General features: G+C 34.7%; 1 protein-coding gene and 1 pseudogene across 3 annotated transcripts in view; one reads left to right on the top strand and one right to left on the bottom strand.

The window, feature by feature from the left end:
* Positions 1–16,827, top strand: part of METAP1D (methionyl aminopeptidase type 1D, mitochondrial) — a 67,637-nt gene that overhangs the window by 30,090 nt on the left and 20,720 nt on the right. The window contains exon 1 of one of the 3 annotated variants that reach the window (XM_023529498.1): positions 6,748–6,903. The exons of the other annotated variants lie outside the window; for them this stretch is intronic. The gene's annotated coding sequence lies outside the window, so the exon portion shown is untranslated. Of the gene's footprint in view, positions 1–6,747; positions 6,904–16,827 lie in introns of those variants that run through there. 3 annotated transcript variants of the gene reach the window in all.
* Positions 3,831–3,948, bottom strand: LOC111739719 (annotated as a pseudogene).

The following is a 16,827-nucleotide window of genomic DNA, read 5'->3' as shown; positions in this document are numbered from 1 at the left end:
GAAATTTTCCATAAATAAAAAGGGTTTTAAAAATAGGCTTGGGTTTAAATCCATATCTGCTCACTCGTAACTTTTGTGATCTTGGACAAAGCCCTTAACCTCCTTGAGTCTCAGTGTTTTTTTGCCTGTAAACTAAGTCCAAGAATATCTTCCCAGTTTACCTTGCTCAGGTTGTTGGACCAAATTAAATAATATGAATGAAGTTGCTACATTGCTACATGTAAATTGCTACAAACATGTTGGCTGTTTTATTATCATTATTATAAAATTCTGAAAGGATACACTTTTCTTCTTTAGAAAATTTGGTAGCTTTTTATGCTTCAGCAAACAGTATAGTTCTTCCATGTACATTATATCAATTAAAAAGCTCTTGAATAAGAATATAGTTACATGGTCATCAGGAGTATTTGTTAATTTTTAGTAATAGAGTAATTATAAGAATTCATTTAAAATTTTTTCAGATACAAATTTCTCATAGCATAGTCAATTAAATGTAATATAGATAACTATGCTATTAATGTTTTTCACTGTATAGTAAGAATTGTGAATTATTTTTGATTTTTTGACTTTTCTTGATTTAAAAAATACTTGAGTTTAACATTAATAAATATTTTAAATTACTTGCACTATGATATACAGAAACCTGATTGTCAGAAGAATTCCAACATGCCTTTCTCAGTCCAAATCTCTTCCATCTCAGTAGTCACAATCTCAACTTTAATAATATTCACTTCCTTGCTTTTGTTTATAGTTTTACCCCATATATAGATTCCTAAACAGTGATTCAATTTTGTCTGTTTTGAACTTTTTATAAATAGAATCATGTAGTAGATACTCTTTTTTGTGTCTGGCTCTTTTGGCTTGATTTTATATTTTAAAGATCCATCCATATTGTTGTCTGTAGATGTACTTCATTCATTTTGGTTGCTATATATTCTTCCATTATATGAATTTATTATAATTTATGCATTCTACTGTTTATAGACATTTGGGTTATTTCCAATTTTTTTGCTATTACAGATATTCTCTGTGTGTTTCTTAGTGCACTTCTATATGCAGTTCTATTGCGTATATAGCTAGGAGTGAACTAGTGACTTCATACTGACAGTTTTCCAAAGTGATTGTACCAATCAACACTCTCTCTAGTAGTAGTATATCAGTATTTTTGTTGCCTCACATACTCACCTGTACTTTTATAGACTTTTAAAATGCTTTCTTTTAAAGTACTATTAGATAACACAAGATAAAATAAGTTTACTGTTATCTATTACCCATATGCACTTGTAATTTAAAAGTCTGGGTTTTATTTAAGGGGTGTGTGTGTGTAGAAATATTTCAGAGGCTCAAGGCTCTAGGTATTAATGTCTACTTGCTAAATTATGTCTTCCTACTAAGTTACATCTAACTACTACTACTCTAGATACCAGAAAAAAATAATATAGCTTTGAAAAAGGAGAGAACATTTTGTACCTTCTTCATTCATAGTGGTATTAAACCTATACTGAGTGATAGCTCAACTTATTGATGGCTATGTGCCAGGTACCATGCTGATAAGTACTTAATACATATGAACTTATTTAATCCTTACAACAATTTTTTATTTTCCCATTTTTTAACAGATGAAAAAAACTAAAGCACGAAAGGGTTAAATAACTTTCTGAAGGTTGACGGCCAGTAAATCTTAGAACCAGAACTGAAGCTGGACGGTCCAGTTCCATTGGCTCCATCTAGGTTGTAAACAGTTATTAACTAGACCTCCTGTCCATATTGGTGTACTCTGGGTAGAATGATAATAGTTCTTAAGAGCCACCATGTTTCTTCTCAGAGTGGCTACTTTGGGGCTTGAGATGTTCACTCTGATGCTAAGGATTAGGTAAGAGGGGTTGCTTAAACTTCAAAAACAGACTCAATTTCTTTCTCTTGCTCTAGAAGTTAGGAAAAGTTGAAGCAACATAAGGATCCTGGCTCTGGGGCTGGTGCAGTCTTTATGGGAAGGGATGAAACTTGGCCTCTTGTCTTCTCTAGTGCTTTCAGGGCTACTCAGCCTCCATCCTCTTTCCAGTTGGAGCTTGGAGAGAAAGAGGCTGAGAATGGGAGGTAGGAAGCAGTAGAATGGACTTTTCACTTTTCCTAATTGTCTGACAATGTGGGACACTTTTTCCTTTAGAAACCACATTTCAAATGGCAGCAACATTCCTAGGCTAGCTCAGTAAACCCATAACATAATAATATTTTACTAGGTGCTTGCAGCTGAACTGTTTCCTAGCTTTTTGTTTTCATTGCAAATATGTAGTATTTCAGTTACATTATGGACAAATGGGCTAGCCTGAGAACTTAGCCACATTGTTTATGTAAGAAAATGTTTTCCAAACAGCTAAGACCATATATTTATCTTGGTGTAGAACTAACTTTATTCATGGACTAGATCAACTACCTGAATACTCTGCTTCAAGTGCACTGTATTGTATGCAGTTGGTTTTTCGATGGTAAAGTGAAAAATTTATCTAATGAGAAAGGGAATAATTTTCTATGGACACACTGTGATTGGGACCAAATTTTTATTAGTGAAGATAGTTAAAAATTTTTTCCAATATGAAAAATTCATCCACTTTTCATTTGTCATGTATGGGCTTTTATTTACCAACCTTCCTAAAACATTGAAACATATTAATGTAGCTATCTGAACCACTTGTAGATCTTCAGACTTGTGTGGCAAAAGGAATGATAATTATAATCCGCTTCAGGCTATGGGATAGAATAATTCAAAAGGAAATGTGCATTACTAATATGGCAGGGCTCATAAATTCTCAATGTCAGTTTGCCACTTGTGGCTGAAAATTGCAGTCAGGCTGGTTGGCTGGAGGCAAAAAAGACTAGAGTTACATAATATTTATGAGGTCTGAAGTTAGCAATCACCAAATCCAAATATTGTCAGTCTTTCATATTACTCTGAGGTCAGCATCATGGCAATGGAGTTAAGAGTAGTGTAGATTTGTAATGGTGAAACATTGGTTATATGTATAAGTTCTGTCCATGTTAGTCTACTGCAACCTCCTTTATTCCCTTCCTATTTTATATATTATCCTTGAAATACCTACAGGGCGCCCTATACCATGTGCAAAAATCTACTTGCTACTTCAGATTTTATAACACAAAGGTAGAAATAGGACTTCCCTCATTCTGCAGTGTTTCTTTAACACTTCCAGTGTTGATCACCTGTGAAGACTGCCTGCCTCTCTGTGCATCATCACAATGGCTAAGCCCAAAACACTTTTTAGATCCCAGCTGGCACCTTGCATCACACTACACTCAGAAACAATGAAATATCTAGCCTTGTGTTCTCTTGTGCTCCAATGTTTTAGGAGTTTGACTTGCATAGTATATGAGCAACTAAAACTCTGGGCCTCAGGATTACTCCCAAGAAGCACGTGTGACTGGGAACTGCAAATTAGAAATGAGTGAATAACTGTACGTTTCCACCATCAAGAAGCACTGGTCCTGGGCTGTACCTTGCTTACAGCCCAGGAACAACTGCAGGTCAATGCTCATTTTAAGTGCTTTTTTCCCCATGTATAAACAGCATCCCAGATTTAAGATAACTCTTCCATTTCCTACACTTCTTAGAATGCTTTAGGAAAGATAAAATTTTTTAGCGTTGGGTCAAATACTTTTTAAATTTTTATTATTGAAAATTTAAGGTATAATGAACTTTTCCATGCTATTACCTGTGGATCAATATTTTTTAAAATTTTTTTAGGTGAGGCAACCCTTGGTTGACCTCACAGATTGCAAGGACCTTATCAGCTTACAATCCCTTCTTTTATTTTTTACACCTACAGCACCTGGTCTTCTTAGATGGTCTCCCATCCAAGCACTAACTAGGCCTGACCCTGCTTAGCTTCTGAGTCAGACAGGATCAGGCTTGTTCAGGGTGGCACGGCCGTAGACTAGATCAGATATTTTTAATGCAAGAGTTAGTCTTTTTTTTTTTTTCTGTCAGCTATATGGCATAGTGATTTTCCAAACTTGTAAGTAGAGTTAGAATAGTGTTCTGAAACTTATGAAGAAAAATATTTCAGGAGAGTATTTGTTCTAAGCGAGCAATAAAGAGAGGACACCCCTCTCTCCCCACCATCTACAACTATAAGATTTATTCTCTTCCCAGAGGAAAGTCAAACTGAGTACAGAAAGATCCTAGGAACTAGAAGTTTATAGAGTCTTTGTTCAGCAGGCTGGCATATTAGTTTAAAATTTGTTTTTATTTAAAGTTCTTGGTCTCTTTCACTATTATAAGGCCAGGGGAAGTTTTGTAATTATCTGTGCTGTTTGCTCAATGCATTCAAGCAGTCACGTCCCTGTAGATACAGTTATAGTGACATAAGCGAAGAAGCAAGACAAGAACCTTAGCACTGAAAAGACTATGGTTGCTTCAACCCAGCCTAGACACACAATTCAAAACAAAAACAAGACTAAGCTGTAAAATGAGATAAGTAAGTATAGAATAATAAGTCTAAAAAGTTCTAATTCTCCCCATCTCCCCCATAATTAGGTCATGAATTTTTTTTTTTTTTAATTGTTAAATATCACACCCTTCCAAAAAAAAAACTATCCTTCATTTTTTGGTGCCTTTAGTTTACTGGCACTTCAGCATCTGTTAGCCCACCCAGTCCAGTGCTTCGTATTTGAAAAGAGGAAAAGGTAATATTGGGACAGACAACATGAGACGATTGAGTTGGCAATGATAGAAAAGAAGTCTGGTTAGCCCCCGTCAGTCCCTTCTCACTTCTTTCTAATGGAAAAAGTGTGAGTCTGTATGTATGTTTGACTTTTTTTGATATATTAAGGAGCATAAAATACGACACTGGAGTATTTATACTTCAATTTTTAAAGCTTAAGTTTTTTAAAGAAAAGTAAGTTTAGTATTACTGCCCTATATTCAGGCAGAAAACATAGTGGAAAAAAATCCATTTATAATAGCAACCAAGAATATAAAATACCTAGGAATAAACAAATAATAAAGAACTTCATATATAGGACATATATGAAGAAAACATTAGATTGCTATTGAGGGATATTAAGAATACTTTGGTAAATATGAAAATATCTCTTAAATAAGATAGCTAAACATTTAAAGAATCATATTCTCCCTTAATTAATCCACAAATTCAATATAAACCCAATTGTATGGCCAAAACACTTTAAATAAAGTTGAAACACAAATGGCAAACTGAAAAAAGTATTTGAAATGAATAAGAATAAATGAAAAAACAGCCTGAGACCTAAATGGAGACTTCACAACAGTATAAATACATAAATAGAGGGAAAGATCTTCAACTGCAGTAGTATCTGAAGAAAAATAAGTAAAAGTGAGATATCATTTTTCATTTATCAGACTGACAGAGATTTAAACAATAATATCGGTGAGGGGATAGGGAAATAGGCACCATTGGAAATATAAATTGCTATTTTTGTGGAGAGCAGGTTTGCAAATTTATCAAAATTGTGCATATTCCTTAACCCAAAAGTTCTACTTCTAGGAAGTTAAACTAAAAAGAATAGTTGGTCATATGTGCAACTGTATTAGTAAAAAGTATACTATGCAAGGAAAAAAAGCAAAAAAAGAACCTAAACTCTTATCATTGGTCAAATAAAGTGCTATGTGACCTATCCATATAAAGAAATACTATGAAACCACTAAAACAACCCAAGAGGCCTCTAAAGGATCATGTAGAGCTAGATTTTTTGTTAGAGACAGATGTCTTTCATATATCGCAGAGAGAAATTAATTGCTTTCAAAATAGCAGTTTAATAAAACTACATGTATAGACAATATGTATAAAATATGATAAATTAATATGCTATAAAATATATATTAGTAGATACATAGAGAAATGTTCGAAAATTTATTTGCTGAATGTCAACGGTGATCGTTTGAGGAAGATTTTTACCGTTTTTTTACATTTTACTGTTTCTACCTTTTCAGTATTATTATAAAAACGTTTAATACCATGCATTCGCCATTTTTATAATCAGGACAACAAAACATGGGCTTCTCATGGACTCTGGCTCTGTGTGGTTGGTTTCAGGAGAAGGCAGAGCACATCTACTTGAGAGGATGACCTTTGAGAAGTGGGTTCTCAAAGTTAAATGAAAATGAAAAAGTTAATGCTAGACACTGTCTTCTTCACAGCTGCTAAAGACCCACTAAAGAGCTTCTGTTGGGAGGGAGACGATTGTGTGTCGCTTCCGTACTTGTTACTAGAAAGCACCTAATTCATATGGAACAAACAAAGTCGTAAGATGGCTGTGCAGAAAAGTATGCTGGCACATTGAATGGCCTTGTAGACCAAATCATCCCTCAGTCAGACCCAATGTAAAGTCAGTCTGATGATGAAAGGAAAGGAAACTGAGTTGCTGTTTATGAGTTCACATCTGTTGCTTTCAATATTCCTCATCAGATACTGGATCCAAGTGATCTGCAGCTATTTCTAAAGGCTAGTTCTGCTTTTTCTAGTTCTCTGCCTTTTCTGTACTTTCTAGAAGCCATCAGCAAGCAAGACAGGACTATTATCCAGAGTGAGGGCTGTGTTCTCGTCTCTGCTGCTGTATATTTTTACAGATACTATACATCTGACGCTACTTTGGGCCCAGTCTCTCATTTGGAGCTGGGCTCCCCAAATCTTCTTCTTTCCTCGCGAATGAAAAAGGTTTTATAGATTTCCATCTAATATTTTTTAAAAATTACAGTTTGGTAGCTCAGAAGTTTGTCCCTGGGGGGTGTTCACTTGGATTCTGAAAATGAAGCTAGAGTCTTGAAGTCGTTTCCGAATAAATAATGAAACATATGATCAAAGTCTGCAACTCATCCTTTTCCTTAACCACATCCGAGATAACCCGGAGATGGTAAGTGTCATTCGTGTGAATAGATTCTCTAGTTTTAGTTTTCAAGGCCTTTTTCTTTTTTCATTCTAGCTGTCTGAATGATTAATGTGACTAGGAAAATACTGTTGACCCATTTAAATCATGTCAAACAACATCCATTGCTCATCTGCATAATGAAATACACACTGAACATTACATCTTAAGTTGGAGCCAGTGAACTGCAAAATAATGTTTTACTCATGTAGCTTATAAAGTAAAATATAAGACATTAGGACTGACTATAGCATTAAATATTAAACTATTCAAATGGTAATTGTCAATGAAAATCACCTATAAACTGAAACAGCTACTAGCTTTAGTAGTTAATTAGAGGAAGTGGGGGTGGTTGCATGCAACAGTGTGAGATTAAGGAAAGTCTTTATGTCAAAGCATGTTTTAATATTATTTGACTATTACGGGATTTATTGTGTATAGTTGAGTTTTTTCAATTGTTAATCAGTGGTTGTGAAAATAACAGTTTGCTGAAAAAAATTAGAAAAAAATCGTCATTTTTATCATGGTTTCATTAATTTGGTCCCTGAATAATTTTAAAGAGAGCTAATTTATAGTTGAAACTATTTTGATCAATGATCAGACAACAAAGATAATCTTTGACTGCTTTTGAAATATTTAAATTTTGTAAAGACATTTATACAATGTTTAAATAAATATAAAATTTAAAGACACTGAATTTAGTTTATCAGGTTTCCATGGTTACACCTTTTCAAGTTATTTTGTATATTGTGTAAATAGGGCTGTGAGTCGCTGATAATTACTTGTTTTTTTGTTTGTTCTGTTGGTAATTCTGTGTTTAGCTGAATTTAATACAGTTCACACGGTTTGCTTTGGTTTATGTATATTTTAGTGTTTGTGATTGACAGTGATTGAGCATTTTTTATGGAGTGCTTGCCTTTTTTGTCATAAATGATGTATGTTGGTAGTGCTTGAAATGTAAATAAGTTCTTCCTGTATCACTGTTTAATGAACAGGAATTTTTATGCGAAGAAGACTTCTTGGTAAATTTTAAAAATGATGTTTGGTGAGCACTAGAATATTTCTATTAAATAGTTGCACACCAAGACAAATATGTTTAAATTCTTACAAACTAAGTTACCTAGGTAACCAAGGACAACGGAATAGTTTATGGATAGGCACAACATTGACCAAACACTATTTAGTAAGATAATAAAAATAGCAGCATTCTAATCTAACACTTATAATTGTTTGTGATAGTGAGCTTTATAGGGAAGGTATTCACTGCCAAGTGGAATCTTTCTATAACGTGATTTCTCCCATCTCACCTTTGCACAAATATAAAAACTATTCTATATACTATGTGTTTGGAAGGATATGATTCTTGAGTAAAGCTAGGGTCTTTTATGCCTCCGAATGGAAGAAGAGATTTTCCTTAGACCTCATGATTAGCCATCAGCATTCTAGCAAAGCCTGACCAAGAAAAATGTCAAAATTAGCCTGTGCATACTTCTTCCGACTGAGTTAAAGCCTTCTCTCTGTACACTACAACCATGAGATGCTGTCTAGTTTGTAAAGCACTTACACATCTGCAGTCTCATTTGATAGTCAGGGTGGTTCTTTGATGAAGGTAGGAGAGGCACAGTGCTTTGGATAACGTGGTTTTTAAGTAGCAGCTTTGGGACCCAATGTAGGAATTCATGAATCCTTTGTGAAGTACTTACTTTATGAATTATCTAAAGCGCAGTTTGAAATTCAGGCTGGTTTATACCTACTGATTAGTCCATTTTGGAGTGACTGTCTCCTGCAGTCAGGCAACCAATGATCATGATTACCATTTATCGAGTGCTAACCTTGTGCCCCTTTCTACACCTATTGTCATACAATTATCATAGCAATCCTGTGAGAAAGGTAGTCTTGTTAACAGATGAGGAAACTTAGTCTTCGAGAGTTTAACTAACTTGTCCTAGTAACCCAACTCAGGGAAGGAAAACAAATTTAAGCAACAACTCAAGTAAATACAATTACAAAGACATTTTTAGAGGAAAATCCAATGATGCATTCACAAACAAAATATATAGTGTTTTAAATTCCACACTGCTTCCTTCTTTTTACCTCCAAATTAGCTATGTTTTATTTAGGCATTTGGGGATTGGTTTTCTTTCTGTAACACTCTGGTAGAAATGTTCAGTACACCTCACATTCGATAATAAACCTGTTTTGAATATTGTACATATAAAATATATTTCAGTATTGTGATTATGTTGAAGACTTTAATCTAAAAATGAGATGGTGAATTTGTCATTCCACCAAGTGTGAATAATCTTGGTCAGCTAAGGTTTTCAAGTAACACTGTGTTTTCAAATATGAGAGGCAGCCTGCCTTACACAGTTAAAGAGTACACGTTTTGTTTGTTAGCAATGATGGTGGTTTTAATTTTTAATCTTTAGTACAAAAAATAATGGTTTTATAATTGAGCATCCATATCTAAGGAAAAAAAATACAAGGACCCAGTTTATAAACAGGCTTCCATGGGACTCATCTTCTAAGCCTGTACTATTTTAATATATTGTACTTTTTGCATTAATGCCTTAAAGCCGTGGAGTGATTATTTATTCACATGGTTAAGTAAGTCTACATAGTTTAATTGAATATAAAATTATTTCTGGCAACATAACTACATCAATCCAAAAAGCTGCCTTCAGATCATTTTGGAATTTTTTCTTTTACTGAAGAAGCTACTGTATATTTTCTCTTTATTTTTCTCATGAAAATAACTTCTTGGTGCATGATCTTGGCTTCTATTGTCTTTAATCTATATAATCTCAACTACAGAAGCTTGGAAATATATTGTTTTCCTGGAGCTTTAGCTTTTTCATTTTAGGTTGTGATTATTGGTCTACTTACCTACTTACCACTCCACTCCTATTGCCTGGTTATAGGGCAGAGACAAAACTCCCACAATTGTCAAAATAACCACTGTAGGATTTATATTCAAATGTTTTCTTTTTATTTCATGCCTTTCACTGGGAGTTGTACAGTGAAAACATTCTCAGGAAAATATTAAAATGTAGAAATTTTTTTGGCATTGATACTGCAGTTTGGTCAAAGCTCTAAGCCATTTTATACCAATTGTTTGCATAAATAACTTTAAATGGCTCATAAAAAGAGGTGAAAAAAGAGAAAAAGAAATACATCCAACAATATAACTAGAGCATGTTGCATATAGAATTCAATTGACACTACTATAACATGAAGACTAAAATTACACTCTTTTCAAATGCTTTAGTACAATTGAAAAATATTCATATTAAAGCTGTTACTTCGCTCATAAACTATAAGTCCCAATGTCTTCTATTACCGAATATTTTTATCCAAATTATTAATATTTTGGGTAGTATTTTACATGAAAGTAGTGTTTATGAATAGTCTTTAAAAAAATAAAGGAGTTTCTTAGGATATCAGTTTTTTAAACCTCTGATATTTTTATATGGACTTTCCCCAAAATTGAACTCAGTGTGTGATATCTGTGAAATTGCTCTTTCTGGTTCTTACTTGTGTGCTCAAATGTAAAAATTTTCTATTTTCTTCTTTAACAAAAGTGTGTGAGGCAACAGGAATGGTTTTTTGGGGGCTGTTTTTTTTGTTTTTTTTTTTTGTGAGAGAGTCTTTGGGAAGTTGAAGTTTGCCAGATGTTCTGTGCTAACCTAGGGGTGTGCATTCTCTGGGTATCAGGACTATGTGAAATTCTTTTTTGTTACTTTTCTGGAACAACTTTTGCTTTTGGTTCATTTTGGTGTTATACTTCTACTCTGATCAGAGCTTGTCTTTTATTCTGTATTTAAATGACATTACGGCATCCAGAAAATCTGGCAAAGAAAATGATATTTTGATGACATTTTTCACAGGGCTCAACTAGAATGAATTATTACATTTTAACCACAGACCTAATAAACAACTCCTTTATTTTCCCTAGGAGAATACAATATTTCTTTGTCTAAGAAGTTGCCTGAGTATATGTATTGTTGAAGTGCTAAAAAGCTGCTTTTCTCTAAACTTTAGCTGAAAGACAATGGGATTTTCTAAGCATATACTATTTCAGTATGGCTCAATATTTTATGATTATAAAGATGAATTTAGATTTAAATTTTGAAGTAAACATTTTTTATCTTAAATGGAGAAATTTCACGCAATAGCCCTAATTCCTTTTACAAATGAATCATTTCTATGGAAGTTCCACTTATCCACCCAAAGATCTGCTTTTAGTTTTAGACTTTGAGTTCTTACTGTAATCATTGACACCCTCCTGGAGCTGTGGTTGGGCCAGCCTAAAGGAATTTTTTTCTAGGCCCACAAACATAAATTTACTTTATTAAGTGGTATTTATGAATAGTCTTTTAAAAAAATAAAGGACTTTCTTATGATATCAGTTTTTTTAAACTTATGATATTTTTATATGGACTTTCTCCAAAATTGGACTCCATGTGTGATCTGTGTTTCCAAAGTAGGCTGGGGGTGTTTTATTCTCCCAAGAAGAGGGGACTGCTTTTCGGTTAAATCATAGGTCCCTGGGTGCTGGAGTTGGACATTAATGAATTGTAGTATTATCCAATTAGCTTTTGTAAAGAAGCAAAATGAAATATTTTCCTAAACCCTTTCTGAACTTGTCATTGATATTATACTATATCAGTTGCTATTGATAATTTTTTAAAAGGGAGGAGGGTTATAGCACGGAGCCAACTTCCTGAGGGAGCCTTGGGGAAGGTCATGTTTTGCCATGACCTGGGCATCATTCTTAAATGTTGTTATTATTGGAAGAGGGTGCCCTCAGGCCACTGCCTTTCCTCTCCCCAGAAGTACTCTGACTGTGGCTGACTTTCCAGCTCATCTTCTCTAGAACCAGAACCCCCAGGCTCTGCTGTATGGCTCCATGATGGCTTCTGACATCCACAGGCTGGTATCTCACTTTCCTTTGACACTTAGTTTTATTAATAGTAGTGGCCCAATCCTATTTTAATACCAGAATGATGAAGTCTCATAGATATTGCAAACTTAGAGCTTTAAGCAGCTAGGACAAAATTTGTGTTTCACCATAAAAGTGACTTGAGATTTTTTTTTTTTTTTGGTCACTTAAAATATTCCACACACTTCTTTTTTATTTCTGTGGAATCTTTGTTACTGTTTTAGCAATCTTAACTGTAAATAATTTCAAGGACAACCCTGTTGGAGGTCAAATAGAATCTTTATTTCAGGCAAGTATTTATGCCAATGTACTTTAGACTCAACTATGTGCTTTATTTTGAGCATTAAAGAAAATGATCTGTTTTCTAACACCTCTATAACAACTGGACCTGCATCCTCTTTATAAATGTTGTTTAATAAACACTGTAGCTTTATCATTCGGAGGCTGCTCCCAAATGCTGTTAATTAGCGGGGGTGGGGGGGTGGTTACGGGGAATGTTTTTTACAAGTTTGTGAAACAGATCCACTCTTTTCCTTGTAATGGCATCTTAGCTTGAAATCCAGGAAGCAATGGTGTATGGTGTCCATATCCATGATTTCCTGAATTGGAGAAAAAGTGTGGAAAGCATCTGGGGAAAAGGAGGCTCTTTACCAGCTTATTTCCTGTAAGCTCAATTGGAAGACCTTGTCTGTGCAAATAGATTTCAAAATAGAGCCTGCCCTTTGACTGTCTCCATAATTACATGGCTCGCTCTGTATTTTATTTGGCCGCCAGAGCAGTTAACCCCTGGAAGGAAGGGGCTGATGGCATGGCCAGCTTGGCTCCTCAGACATGTCCATGGGAATGAATAAACCACTGTTTGGAGAAGCCCATAACTAAAAACACAGCAGAATAGTCTTCGACTGAACTGAAACTTTAAAAAAAACAAGTTTAATAATGTTTATTATGATTGGTTTTAAAACTTACTTTGTCCTTATTGTATAGATTATTGTGAGATATTAATTGTTTTAAAAAAATTGGAGTTGGGGAGTTCCTTGTTGCTTTGATGTAATCAACATCTGTCAACAGAATGAATTTGCTTTTGTTTAGTTTCAAGGGCTCTTGTCCTTTAGCTTTGCCCAATCAGTAGCTGCTTCAGCCTGGGGCATTCCCCTAGCTGTTTTTTTTTTTTTTTCCCCCAACAAATGCACAGGTTATTTATTTCTTGTGAAATGTGAGTTTCTCTTCTGCTTTATAGTCTCCTTGAAATGGAAAGCAACCTTCAGTCTTTCTCATTTGCTTTTGAAATATGTATCTTGGTACCAGATTGTAAAAATCAATGAGTTATATCAAGTGACGCAGAATATTTAATTCGTCTTTTGCAACATTTGTGCAAGTTATCAAACCTATCAAGCAGACAATGTTTTAGTCAAAGAAATATAAGGCATGGATAATTTTGCACTATTCTCTTTTAGACTGGAAGCACACAGTGCTGTAAGAGCCTGAGCTCCTACCCTGGGTTAATTGGTTGGAGTACATGAAGTGTGATCTTTCTGTGGTTCTAAATCTACGCCTTGAAAATGTATTTCTGTGGTTCAGGCCTTTCCAAGCTTCAGTAGGAAGCAATATTTCTAAACAGTTAAAAATATCTCAGTTTGCTGTCACAAAGTAAGTTGCCTTGTTTTAAGTTAATGTATTATTTAAGCAAATCATTTGGTTTAAAATTTAAATTATCAATAAGTGTAAGAGCCGTTTTTGAAAATGAATTAGCAAAACATTGTTGTTTTCTCTCTTAGTAATCATAAATCATTTAAATCTGGCAGGCATTCCTCCCTTCACCCAAAATAATTGCCTCCATTTGTAAAATCAATTAGATGTTGATATGCTATAAATAATAGTTTTGTTACTAGACTTTGGCATTTGTTGATCATTATGAAAAAATATATTCAGTAAGACATTTTACAGGATGTCTTTTAAATCACATATTGTCTCTGGTCCACATTTGTTAGCTAATGTAAAGTAGTACAGGCTACTTTATTGTGTTGTTTGCTACCCAGATATTTGATACCTTTGAAATGTAGCATAACTGAGGATTGATGGTATGCTGCAGGGTGAAAGTGCTTACCTGGAAATGTACAATGAAAAATATAGGTGTTGGTAGCCTACACTTGAGGATAAATATACTTCGTTCAGGGTTACTACTGCTTAAAATAATAAGCATTTTAAATATCTCTTTGAAAGTTCATTCAGACCTCTCTCTAAAAATACTTGCTGACCAAAAGAAAACTCGCATTTTCAAGCATAAATCGGCTTAATTAAGGGTCATCGATAGAGGTGCACATAAAAACCAACGGCTCAGTGGGTGAAATGGAAGTGTTTCATTATGTGGTATACAATGCGTGAGCAGATAACAATTAAAATGGACCCTGAGTAAGGGGCCAGTAAATATAGAGCATATTTGTGCAACAGCACAATGCATTCCTCCCTCCATCATACTTGAATTCTAATCGCACCTTTAGACCTAATCTGTAAAGGGAAATAAAATGCAGCTTTTAGAAACTGAAGTTATTATCAAACATGAACATATTTAAAACTATAACCTAGATTTTATTGCAAGTACATATTTAAAATATAAAAAACGTGCCGCAGGATTCAGAGGACATATAGCAATTTCAAGAGACATTCATACTGCACGGTGTGCTTCTCTGTGGAGTGGAAGAAGCAGTTGCCTATAATTTTCAGCGTTCAGCTCAAACTAGGTGCTGATAGAATTTTTGTGACACTGAAAATAATTCTTATTATTACCTTTGATAACAGAAAATATTCTAGTGTTCATAACAAATAAAGTATAGATTTACTGCCTAAAGAAAACCTACAAAGTTTCTGTTACGTAATCAACAGTAACAACACTCAGTATGATTATGTCTTTTAAGATGGAATTAGTCCAAAGCAGCTCCTTGCAGATCTGGGGCTCTCCTACTCTCCTGAGGTTTCTGATGGTTTCCTACTGATGTCTCTCCTAAACTTCAGTTTAATCAACTTGCCCCTTACAATAACTAGTACACACCTGAACCTTGTTTCCTGAAAACAGCTGTAACAAAAGAGGGTGTGCCATAGATGCTGAGTGAATGATGGTACCCAGAAGACAGAGACCAGCCCTGTGACTGATGAGAAACCAGGCTGGTGCCTCTGCCCTTAATGATGGACGTTGTGCATCAAATTAGCCATAACACTGAAGGTAGTAAGTGAGAAGTCAGATAAAGTTAAAAGAATGTATCAGCAATGATTTTATTTATTTATTTGTTTGTTTGTTTGTTTGTTTATAAAATTCAGATAGAATTGACGTATAACACTGTATTAGTTTTAGGTATACAAAGCAGTGCTTTTATAAAGAAAGGAAATATATAGGAAACTCAACAAACATTTTCTAGAATGATCTGAAGCAGATACTGTAGTTGGTTATCCTATGACCCTGAATATCATTGGGACTGGAGATTCTGATTTTGCTCACTCTGCATTAAGAAAAATTGTTAATTACTATTGATTAATTACAATATGATAAATAAAGTTGAGGATGCTGCTTCCCCTGTCTCTTTTTATGGCCCTGTTAATTGGAGGGCCATTGTCTTCAAAAGACATGTATTGACTTAATCCTATTTCTGCATTTCACCTGTGAAAACACTAGATTTATTTTCTGGTTTGTAATGAATAATTAGTGGAATAAACATGGTATGGTACCTTATAACTACATTTATAGAATATCTTTTATTAGATTGAAAGAAGATTTTGCTTCAAATAAAAAAGTAACATATGAAAATGAAATTGCTGAGTACACTGCTGAACCATAATTGTCAACCAATTGGATATGTTCCGGCTGTGTTCCCGATGTTTAAGTCACATGTGGGTGTGCCTACATCTTTTCAGCAGTGAGTCCATCATTTGACAGGACAGGTACATTAGTAGCACTGTTCATCCTACAAGTGAATGTCTGAAAAACTTCATCCAGATGCCCTAGTAGAGGCCCGATGACTTCATGCTTCAAGCTTAAGTACATAGAAAAGATTCCCCCAGTAATGACTATGTACTTGAACTTGGTAATTCTGATAAAGATGATCTCTCTTTTGTGTTATCAGCCACATTGAAAAAAATTTTCATGAGCCCTAAAATCGATCAGCGTCTATATCATCCCATTACCTGGGATGTATGTAGCCTGACAATCAAATGCTGCTGAGTGAAGGCATGAATGTCAAAGATAAAAGGCACCTCAAAGGTTATGAAGTCCACCCCCCTCACTTTACTAAGACTTCTGTATCACTGGGTAGTGTCTGTGTCCTCAGCACAGAGTTTGGCACCTGTAAGCTCTCATCAGTGTTCACTGTTAATGTCACTGCTCAAGGTCACATAGTTAGTTCTCGGCAGGAGCAGGAGTAGAAGTCAACTCCAAGGTATCATCCAATGCTGTGTTACTCTGGCCCGTTTTTCATCACGCATTATCGCCATTTGATATAATCTAATGTATTTGTTGGTTTGCTTCTTGTCTGTATCCCACCACAAAATATAAGCTCCATGAGAGCAAGGATTTTGTCACTTTGTTCACCCTGAGGCCAGAGCATGGCATATAGGAGGAGCTCAGTAAGTAGCTGTTGAATAAAAGAATAAATAAATTTAGAGGCCCACAGGTAAACATGTCGAAGAGTTGAGAAGGGAAAGGAAAAGAATTTAATATTCATGGAGCACCTACTTTTTAAATATGGTTTACATATACACTATCTCAGCTGATGCTCACAACAGCCTAGTGGTGAAGAAAGCACTACTATTCCCATGTGATGGGAAAGAAAGCAGGGCCCAGAAGTTTTGGTAACTCAGAGCTGACTTCAGAGCTCATGCTGTTTTCATTACCACAATGCCTCCCAATTAGATCAGTTCTAAGAATTTTCGTGAATAGTACCTTCACTCTAAACGATATTTATTTTTTCATGATTGAAAAAAAA

The sequence above is a fragment of the Pteropus vampyrus genome, unplaced genomic scaffold (assembly GCF_000151845.1).
Source record: "Pteropus vampyrus isolate Shadow unplaced genomic scaffold, Pvam_2.0 Scaffold2, whole genome shotgun sequence".
Taxonomy (NCBI): domain Eukaryota; kingdom Metazoa; phylum Chordata; class Mammalia; order Chiroptera; family Pteropodidae; genus Pteropus; species Pteropus vampyrus.
The sequence above is the reverse complement of the archived record's forward strand: the minus strand, read 5'-3'. Positions and strand labels throughout refer to the sequence as shown.